The 9,933-nt window shown below is 62.8% G+C and overlaps 2 long non-coding RNA genes across 2 annotated transcripts; both read right to left on the reverse strand.

The window, feature by feature from the left end:
* Positions 1-1,877: 1,877 nt before the first annotated feature.
* Positions 1,878-4,709, reverse strand: LOC308611403. Its single transcript, XR_014014891.1, has 3 exons — positions 4,490-4,709; positions 4,200-4,302; positions 1,878-3,808 (listed from the first exon to the last, which is right to left on the reverse strand). It is a non-coding gene; the product is annotated as an uncharacterized lncRNA (long non-coding RNA).
* A 1,478-nt stretch (positions 4,710-6,187) lies between these two features.
* On the reverse strand, positions 6,188-9,019 carry LOC308611404. Its single transcript, XR_014014892.1, has 3 exons — positions 8,800-9,019; positions 8,510-8,612; positions 6,188-8,118 (listed from the first exon to the last, which is right to left on the reverse strand). It is a non-coding gene; the product is annotated as an uncharacterized lncRNA (long non-coding RNA).
* Positions 9,020-9,933: the final 914 nt, after the last annotated feature.

Consider the following 9,933-nt stretch of genomic DNA (forward strand, 5'->3'; position numbering starts at 1 on the left):
GACGTCAGCGCACAGCAGTCACACGGGGGCCGCGTCGCCCCCGAGACGCCCAGGGATGGGGCCCGAGTCCCATCCTCCTCACCGGGGGCTATAGCCCTCCGCGAGCACCCAGTCTCGCCGGGTCGGCAAGCGGGTTCTCCTAGCGCACCCCGCCCAGCCCCGGCGGGCCCACTCCTCACCGCAGTTTGTGTAGCCCACCACGGAGACCACAGGGATCTCCCGCCGCCTCCGCTGCGGGCCCAGGAGAAGCCTCTTCCGGCGGAGTCTGTCCAGGGCCTTCCGAATCTTCGCTTCCTTATCTTTCAGGAGGCGCTGCTGCCCCTGCAGGAAAGACTCTCCTAGAAACATGCAAGATGGCAAGATGTCAGTGGGCAGACACGAAAGGCGCAAGAGACACGGGGGTGCCTGCGGGGGACGTGGACAGGCTCCCTCTTGGGGCTGCAGGGACCCCCCTCCCCATCCCAGCCTGCTCCCCTGTACACTTGGCCCCCACACCTTCTGTCCTGAGACAGCTCTGCCCAGCGCGAGGCGGCCTGGCACTTCTGCCCTCTGAGGTCACCTGGGCTCCCCTTTACCCAGGAGGAAGAGGCCAAGGGGAGAGCCTCAGAAGGGCCCCCATGATACCCACAGCGGGCTGAGTGGTGCCCCAAAGATGTGTCCACACCCTGACCCCCAGGACCTACAAATGGGGCCTTATTAAGAAACAGGGTCTCTGCAGGTGTGATGCAGGGAAGGGTCTGAGATGAGGTCCTCCTGGAGGAGGGTGGCCCTACGTCCAATGACAGGGTCCTTCTAAGAGACAGAAGAGGAGAGACACAGAGGAGAAGCCACGTGAAGATAGAGGCAGAGACGGGAGGGACGCGGCCACGAGCCCAGGGACGCCCGGAGCCCCCAGAAGCTGGAAGGGGCGGGAAGGACCCTCCCCTGGAGCCTCCAGAAGGAACCAGCCCCTGTAACTCCTTGATCTGCTCTGCGGGACTCACGGAGGATCAATGTCTGTGGTTTTAAGGCACCGGTTCGTGGTCCTTCGTTACGGCCGCACCAGGGAAACACCTTGACACCCTCCTTTGACTGTGACCACGGACGAGGCCCCAGCAGGACCTCTGAGGGACGTCGTCCCCTTTGTAGGGGTGGTGGCCACGACACCCGCCCTTCTGAGCTCCCGGTGACAAGACGTCAGACACTGTACCTGACCCCGTGACGTTGCGGGAGTCCCGCCCTCGGCCGCCCAGGTGGGCAACGTGGTTTTTCAGGCAGGACCTGGCGTGGAAATGGGTCGGCGCAGGAGACGGGGGCACGTGCCCGTGGGAGGCTGGCACAGAGCCCTGGGTGGGGAGTGGGCATCTAGACAGGAAGAACAGGCTCGCTCGGGACCTCCCCGCCGCGTGGGCCTTCACGGGCGGGGACGCAGGGTCCCTTGCTGGGTGGCGCTCCTTGTGGGCCGCGTGCCCTGGTAGGTGTGCCGCTTGGCCACGTCCCCACTGGCCACATTCCACCCTCACCACCCTGGCAACACTCCAGGTAGGGAAAGCAAGAAGGGGTCCAAGGAGGGTTCCGTCTGCCCCGAGCCCAGGCTCTGCAGGTACCTGAGCAGGGGGAGCTCGGCCAGTGCCACCTGCAGCCGGGCCTCCTCGGTGCGGGCGCTGCAGCGGAAAATATTAAGAACCACCGTGAATCGGTCGAACACCCGCACGCCCCAGGCGGCTTCCACTTCTTTCTAGAAGATGGAGTGCGAGGGAGGGGACCTGTGGTGACCCCAGGCCCGTGGAGACCTGTGTCCTCACGGGGACACTGACCCACTCCCTCAGCCGCCGTGGGCGGGAAACAGCGAGCTTCTGAGGTACCTTGGTGGCTGCAGCCATCCTCTCCGCATTCAGGAAGACGGCGGTGATTTCCGGGGACCCTCTGATTTTCTCTAGGAAAAGAGGTTGGCCTCTCAGAGGCCTGCATGCCCACGATGTCTGTCTGGGGACCCTGCACTTTGGCCGTGTTCGCCGGACACCCCGAGCCTCTGAGCACAGTATTTGTCAAGTGTGGGTCGGGGAGGACCGGACCGGGTCCCTCGTCAGGGGAGTAGATCTCACACACATGGGGGTCCCGTGACCCCACGGGGACTGAGTGCCCGTTAGACAACAGATGGGCGGTGAGCGCCCCCCTTGGCACGTCTCCGGCTCTGAGCTGTGAGCTAGACATGGGTTTGGGGCGGGGACGTCGGGGTCCATGGAAGGCAGGGGTCACACGCAGGACCCCCTCCGCCGGGCACTGGCGGGGCGTGGGCTGGGCTGGGCTGGGGCGCGGGGCTGGCGTGCGCCCGACTCTCACAGGTCCCGCCTGTGTCCTGGGGCCTCGTTTGAATTCTCACGCGGGCGTGGTGGCTTTTGCCGTCTCATCCAAGTTCCTGTGAGGCCCAGAGGGACGGCCATGCTTGCTCTGTTTCTGGGAGGGTGATGGGGACACGTGTGCTGGACTCACCTGTCAGGCGCTCCAAGGTCCCTCTGCCGAAGATGAGCTTCCGGTCTGGCGTTTTGGTGGGCACCACCATCGTGTCCACCACCGACCAGCCATCCAGCGTGCGCCCCAAGCCCCACGGGAGGCCAGCCCCCCATCCCGTCCCCACGCCCCCGCCCCCTGGGAGGCCACCCTCGCACAGAGTCTCAGAGCCGCGGCCCCTCTGTGGCGCCCCTGCTTCGCTGTCTGTCCCCACTCCCCGGACACCTGGGTGCTGCCGTCTCTGGGGTCACCTGACCCTCCTCAGGGCACAGCCAGGACACAGGCCAGAGGCTCGGGAGTAGGGGCCGGGCAGGGCCTGAGGCCACAGAGCAGGGTCCCCCCATTCTCTGGGCTGTGCGGGGGTCCCCATCTTCTGGGACATGGGGGGTGGGGTCTCCCCATCCTCTGGGACATAGGGGGCGGGGTCCCCCATTCTCTAGGCCAAGGGGAGGCGGAGTCTTCTTGGGTGTGACTCCCCATGGGCCCGCCAGCTCGTCCCACCTCCTCCAGCTGCTGGTCGCTCAGGTCAGCAGGTGCTTGGTCACGCCTGACCTCCGTCCTTCAGCTGCAGGTCTGACCCAGCAGTAATCCCTGCAGGTGCTGTCTCTCCCGATCCCAGGTGCCGCGGCCCCAGCTCCGTGGTGAGAGCCTGCGCGGGGGCCAGCGGCCTCCCTCCTGCTGCGCTGCACAGCTGCTCGCTTGGGGGTCTGGCACCCCGCAACCCCACCCCGAAGGCCAGGGTTAGGATTCGGTGGGGATGGAAACGGAGAAGCACTTGTGCAGGTGACAGCCCAGGGGCACAGGCACCGTAAGGCACTGAACCCTGATCCCAGGACCACAGCAGGCTTCCCCTCCCCCACACATCAGCCCCTCCCCACAAAGGTCCACTTACAGCAGTTCCTTTCACCTCGTGCATCACGTCCAGCTATCGAGAAAAAATTACCAGGCGCACCAAAAGGCAACCCGAAGAGACACAGCAAGCGTGAGAACCAGACGTGCCAGGGATGCTGGAATTACTGGACCAGGAATTTACAACAACTATGATGAACGTGCCAAGGGCCCTGATGGATTTAGTAGACAGCATGCAAGGACGGATGGGCAAGGCAAGCAGAGGTGGAAATCCCGAGAAAGAACCAAAAAGACCTGCTAGAGATCACAAGCGCTCTGGCAGAAATGACGAGCGCCTCTCATGGGCCTGCTGGTAGACTGGACTCGGCAGAGAAAGGATCCCGGAGTCTGAGCATATGACAACACGGAAAATTAAACACGCCTGCTCTGCAAAGACGTCATCAGCGGACTGAGAAGTTAAGCCACAGACCTAGGAGAAAATACGTACAAAACACGCATCCATAAGCACTGGTATCCAAAATATAAAAACAATTCTTAAAGTTCAGCAATAAGGAAACAACCTACTACAACGTGGGCCAGAGGCCGTAACAGACACCTCACCAAAAAGATATACTGATGGCAAATGAGCGTGTGACAAGATGCTCCACGTCCTCTGTCATCAGGGAAATGCAAACTAAAACAGCAATGAGGCACCACCACACACCTATCAGAACAGCCGGAATCCACAATCCTGACAACACGAAATGCCGACAAGCATGTGCAGCACCCCCCCCCCACGCATCGCTGGGAGGGACGCAAGATGGTACGGCCACGTTGGAGGATGGTCTGGCAGTTTCTTACAAAGCTAAACACACGCTTACCACACAATCCGGCTCTCACTCTGATCCCTGGAAGATCCTGCCCACTGTCAACGGACTTACAACTGTCCCCACTTCGTCGTTCTCAGAGTCTGGAGGACATCCACTGAGAGGGACGTCAGCGCACAGCAGTCACACGGGGGCCGCGTCGCCCCCGAGACGCCCAGGGATGGGGCCCGAGTCCCATCCTCCTCACCGGGGGCTATAGCCCTCCGCGAGCACCCAGTCTCGCCGGGTCGGCAAGCGGGTTCTCCTAGCGCACCCCGCCCAGCCCCGGCGGGCCCACTCCTCACCGCAGTTTGTGTAGCCCACCACGGAGACCACAGGGATCTCCCGCCGCCTCCGCTGCGGGCCCAGGAGAAGCCTCTTCCGGCGGAGTCTGTCCAGGGCCTTCCGAATCTTCGCTTCCTTATCTTTCAGGAGGCGCTGCTGCCCCTGCAGGAAAGACTCTCCTAGAAACATGCAAGATGGCAAGATGTCAGTGGGCAGACACGAAAGGCGCAAGAGACACGGGGGTGCCTGCGGGGGACGTGGACAGGCTCCCTCTTGGGGCTGCAGGGACCCCCCTCCCCATCCCAGCCTGCTCCCCTGTACACTTGGCCCCCACACCTTCTGTCCTGAGACAGCTCTGCCCAGCGCGAGGCGGCCTGGCACTTCTGCCCTCTGAGGTCACCTGGGCTCCCCTTTACCCAGGAGGAAGAGGCCAAGGGGAGAGCCTCAGAAGGGCCCCCATGATACCCACAGCGGGCTGAGTGGTGCCCCAAAGATGTGTCCACACCCTGACCCCCAGGACCTACAAATGGGGCCTTATTAAGAAACAGGGTCTCTGCAGGTGTGATGCAGGGAAGGGTCTGAGATGAGGTCCTCCTGGAGGAGGGTGGCCCTACGTCCAATGACAGGGTCCTTCTAAGAGACAGAAGAGGAGAGACACAGAGGAGAAGCCACGTGAAGATAGAGGCAGAGACGGGAGGGACGCGGCCACGAGCCCAGGGACGCCCGGAGCCCCCAGAAGCTGGAAGGGGCGGGAAGGACCCTCCCCTGGAGCCTCCAGAAGGAACCAGCCCCTGTAACTCCTTGATCTGCTCTGCGGGACTCACGGAGGATCAATGTCTGTGGTTTTAAGGCACCGGTTCGTGGTCCTTCGTTACGGCCGCACCAGGGAAACACCTTGACACCCTCCTTTGACTGTGACCACGGACGAGGCCCCAGCAGGACCTCTGAGGGACGTCGTCCCCTTTGTAGGGGTGGTGGCCACGACACCCGCCCTTCTGAGCTCCCGGTGACAAGACGTCAGACACTGTACCTGACCCCGTGACGTTGCGGGAGTCCCGCCCTCGGCCGCCCAGGTGGGCAACGTGGTTTTTCAGGCAGGACCTGGCGTGGAAATGGGTCGGCGCAGGAGACGGGGGCACGTGCCCGTGGGAGGCTGGCACAGAGCCCTGGGTGGGGAGTGGGCATCTAGACAGGAAGAACAGGCTCGCTCGGGACCTCCCCGCCGCGTGGGCCTTCACGGGCGGGGACGCAGGGTCCCTTGCTGGGTGGCGCTCCTTGTGGGCCGCGTGCCCTGGTAGGTGTGCCGCTTGGCCACGTCCCCACTGGCCACATTCCACCCTCACCACCCTGGCAACACTCCAGGTAGGGAAAGCAAGAAGGGGTCCAAGGAGGGTTCCGTCTGCCCCGAGCCCAGGCTCTGCAGGTACCTGAGCAGGGGGAGCTCGGCCAGTGCCACCTGCAGCCGGGCCTCCTCGGTGCGGGCGCTGCAGCGGAAAATATTAAGAACCACCGTGAATCGGTCGAACACCCGCACGCCCCAGGCGGCTTCCACTTCTTTCTAGAAGATGGAGTGCGAGGGAGGGGACCTGTGGTGACCCCAGGCCCGTGGAGACCTGTGTCCTCACGGGGACACTGACCCACTCCCTCAGCCGCCGTGGGCGGGAAACAGCGAGCTTCTGAGGTACCTTGGTGGCTGCAGCCATCCTCTCCGCATTCAGGAAGACGGCGGTGATTTCCGGGGACCCTCTGATTTTCTCTAGGAAAAGAGGTTGGCCTCTCAGAGGCCTGCATGCCCACGATGTCTGTCTGGGGACCCTGCACTTTGGCCGTGTTCGCCGGACACCCCGAGCCTCTGAGCACAGTATTTGTCAAGTGTGGGTCGGGGAGGACCGGACCGGGTCCCTCGTCAGGGGAGTAGATCTCACACACATGGGGGTCCCGTGACCCCACGGGGACTGAGTGCCCGTTAGACAACAGATGGGCGGTGAGCGCCCCCCTTGGCACGTCTCCGGCTCTGAGCTGTGAGCTAGACATGGGTTTGGGGCGGGGACGTCGGGGTCCATGGAAGGCAGGGGTCACACGCAGGACCCCCTCCGCCGGGCACTGGCGGGGCGTGGGCTGGGCTGGGCTGGGGCGCGGGGCTGGCGTGCGCCCGACTCTCACAGGTCCCGCCTGTGTCCTGGGGCCTCGTTTGAATTCTCACGCGGGCGTGGTGGCTTTTGCCGTCTCATCCAAGTTCCTGTGAGGCCCAGAGGGACGGCCATGCTTGCTCTGTTTCTGGGAGGGTGATGGGGACACGTGTGCTGGACTCACCTGTCAGGCGCTCCAAGGTCCCTCTGCCGAAGATGAGCTTCCGGTCTGGCGTTTTGGTGGGCACCACCATCGTGTCCACCACCGACCAGCCATCCAGCGTGCGCCCCAAGCCCCACGGGAGGCCAGCCCCCCATCCCGTCCCCACGCCCCCGCCCCCTGGGAGGCCACCCTCGCACAGAGTCTCAGAGCCGCGGCCCCTCTGTGGCGCCCCTGCTTCGCTGTCTGTCCCCACTCCCCGGACACCTGGGTGCTGCCGTCTCTGGGGTCACCTGACCCTCCTCAGGGCACAGCCAGGACACAGGCCAGAGGCTCGGGAGTAGGGGCCGGGCAGGGCCTGAGGCCACAGAGCAGGGTCCCCCCATTCTCTGGGCTGTGCGGGGGTCCCCATCTTCTGGGACATGGGGGGTGGGGTCTCCCCATCCTCTGGGACATAGGGGGCGGGGTCCCCCATTCTCTAGGCCAAGGGGAGGCGGAGTCTTCTTGGGTGTGACTCCCCATGGGCCCGCCAGCTCGTCCCACCTCCTCCAGCTGCTGGTCGCTCAGGTCAGCAGGTGCTTGGTCACGCCTGACCTCCGTCCTTCAGCTGCAGGTCTGACCCAGCAGTAATCCCTGCAGGTGCTGTCTCTCCCGATCCCAGGTGCCGCGGCCCCAGCTCCGTGGTGAGAGCCTGCGCGGGGGCCAGCGGCCTCCCTCCTGCTGCGCTGCACAGCTGCTCGCTTGGGGGTCTGGCACCCCGCAACCCCACCCCGAAGGCCAGGGTTAGGATTCGGTGGGGATGGAAACGGAGAAGCACTTGTGCAGGTGACAGCCCAGGGGCACAGGCACCGTAAGGCACTGAACCCTGATCCCAGGACCACAGCAGGCTTCCCCTCCCCCACACATCAGCCCCTCCCCACAAAGGTCCACTTACAGCAGTTCCTTTCACCTCGTGCATCACGTCCAGCTATCGAGAAAAAATTACCAGGCGCACCAAAAGGCAACCCGAAGAGACACAGCAAGCGTGAGAACCAGACGTGCCAGGGATGCTGGAATTACTGGACCAGGAATTTACAACAACTATGATGAACGTGCCAAGGGCCCTGATGGATTTAGTAGACAGCATGCAAGGACGGATGGGCAAGGCAAGCAGAGGTGGAAATCCCGAGAAAGAACCAAAAAGACCTGCTAGAGATCACAAGCGCTCTGGCAGAAATGACGAGCGCCTCTCATGGGCCTGCTGGTAGACTGGACTCGGCAGAGAAAGGATCCCGGAGTCTGAGCATATGACAACACGGAAAATTAAACACGCCTGCTCTGCAAAGACGTCATCAGCGGACTGAGAAGTTAAGCCACAGACCTAGGAGAAAATACGTACAAAACACGCATCCATAAGCACTGGTATCCAAAATATAAAAACAATTCTTAAAGTTCAGCAATAAGGAAACAACCTACTACAACGTGGGCCAGAGGCCGTAACAGACACCTCACCAAAAAGATATACTGATGGCAAATGAGCGTGTGACAAGATGCTCCACGTCCTCTGTCATCAGGGAAATGCAAACTAAAACAGCAATGAGGCACCACCACACACCTATCAGAACAGCCGGAATCCACAATCCTGACAACACGAAATGCCGACAAGCATGTGCAGCACCCCCCCCCCACGCATCGCTGGGAGGGACGCAAGATGGTACGGCCACGTTGGAGGATGGTCTGGCAGTTTCTTACAAAGCTAAACACACGCTTACCACACAATCCGGCTCTCACTCTGATCCCTGGAAGATCCTGCCCACTGTCAACGGACTTACAACTGTCCCCACTTCGTCGTTCTCAGAGTCTGGAGGACATCCACTGAGAGGGACGTCAGCGCACAGCAGTCACACGGGGGCCGCGTCGCCCCCGAGACGCCCAGGGATGGGGCCCGAGTCCCATCCTCCTCACCGGGGGCTATAGCCCTCCGCGAGCACCCAGTCTCGCCGGGTCGGCAAGCGGGTTCTCCTAGCGCACCCCGCCCAGCCCCGGCGGGCCCACTCCTCACCGCAGTTTGTGTAGCCCACCACGGAGACCACAGGGATCTCCCGCCGCCTCCGCTGCGGGCCCAGGAGAAGCCTCTTCCGGCGGAGTCTGTCCAGGGCCTTCCGAATCTTCGCTTCCTTATCTTTCAGGAGGCGCTGCTGCCCCTGCAGGAAAGACTCTCCTAGAAACATGCAAGATGGCAAGATGTCAGTGGGCAGACACGAAAGGCGCAAGAGACACGGGGGTGCCTGCGGGGGACGTGGACAGGCTCCCTCTTGGGGCTGCAGGGACCCCCCTCCCCATCCCAGCCTGCTCCCCTGTACACTTGGCCCCCACACCTTCTGTCCTGAGACAGCTCTGCCCAGCGCGAGGCGGCCTGGCACTTCTGCCCTCTGAGGTCACCTGGGCTCCCCTTTACCCAGGAGGAAGAGGCCAAGGGGAGAGCCTCAGAAGGGCCCCCATGATACCCACAGCGGGCTGAGTGGTGCCCCAAAGATGTGTCCACACCCTGACCCCCAGGACCTACAAATGGGGCCTTATTAAGAAACAGGGTCTCTGCAGGTGTGATGCAGGGAAGGGTCTGAGATGAGGTCCTCCTGGAGGAGGGTGGCCCTACGTCCAATGACAGGGTCCTTCTAAGAGACAGAAGAGGAGAGACACAGAGGAGAAGCCACGTGAAGATAGAGGCAGAGACGGGAGGGACGCGGCCACGAGCCCAGGGACGCCCGGAGCCCCCAGAAGCTGGAAGGGGCGGGAAGGACCCTCCCCTGGAGCCTCCAGAAGGAACCAGCCCCTGTAACTCCTTGATCTGCTCTGCGGGACTCACGGAGGATCAATGTCTGTGGTTTTAAGGCACCGGTTCGTGGTCCTTCGTTACGGCCGCACCAGGGAAACACCTTGACACCCTCCTTTGACTGTGACCACGGACGAGGCCCCAGCAGGACCTCTGAGGGACGTCGTCCCCTTTGTAGGGGTGGTGGCCACGACACCCGCCCTTCTGAGCTCCCGGTGACAAGACGTCAGACACTGTACCTGACCCCGTGACGTTGCGGGAGTCCCGCCCTCGGCCGCCCAGGTGGGCAACGTGGTTTTTCAGGCAGGACCTGGCGTGGAAATGGGTCGGCGCAGGAGACGGGGGCACGTGCCCGTGGGAGGC

Source organism: Mesoplodon bidens (genome assembly GCF_964165515.1).
Source record: "Mesoplodon bidens genome assembly, contig: HAP1_SCAFFOLD_696, whole genome shotgun sequence".
NCBI classification, from domain to species: domain Eukaryota; kingdom Metazoa; phylum Chordata; class Mammalia; order Artiodactyla; family Ziphiidae; genus Mesoplodon; species Mesoplodon bidens.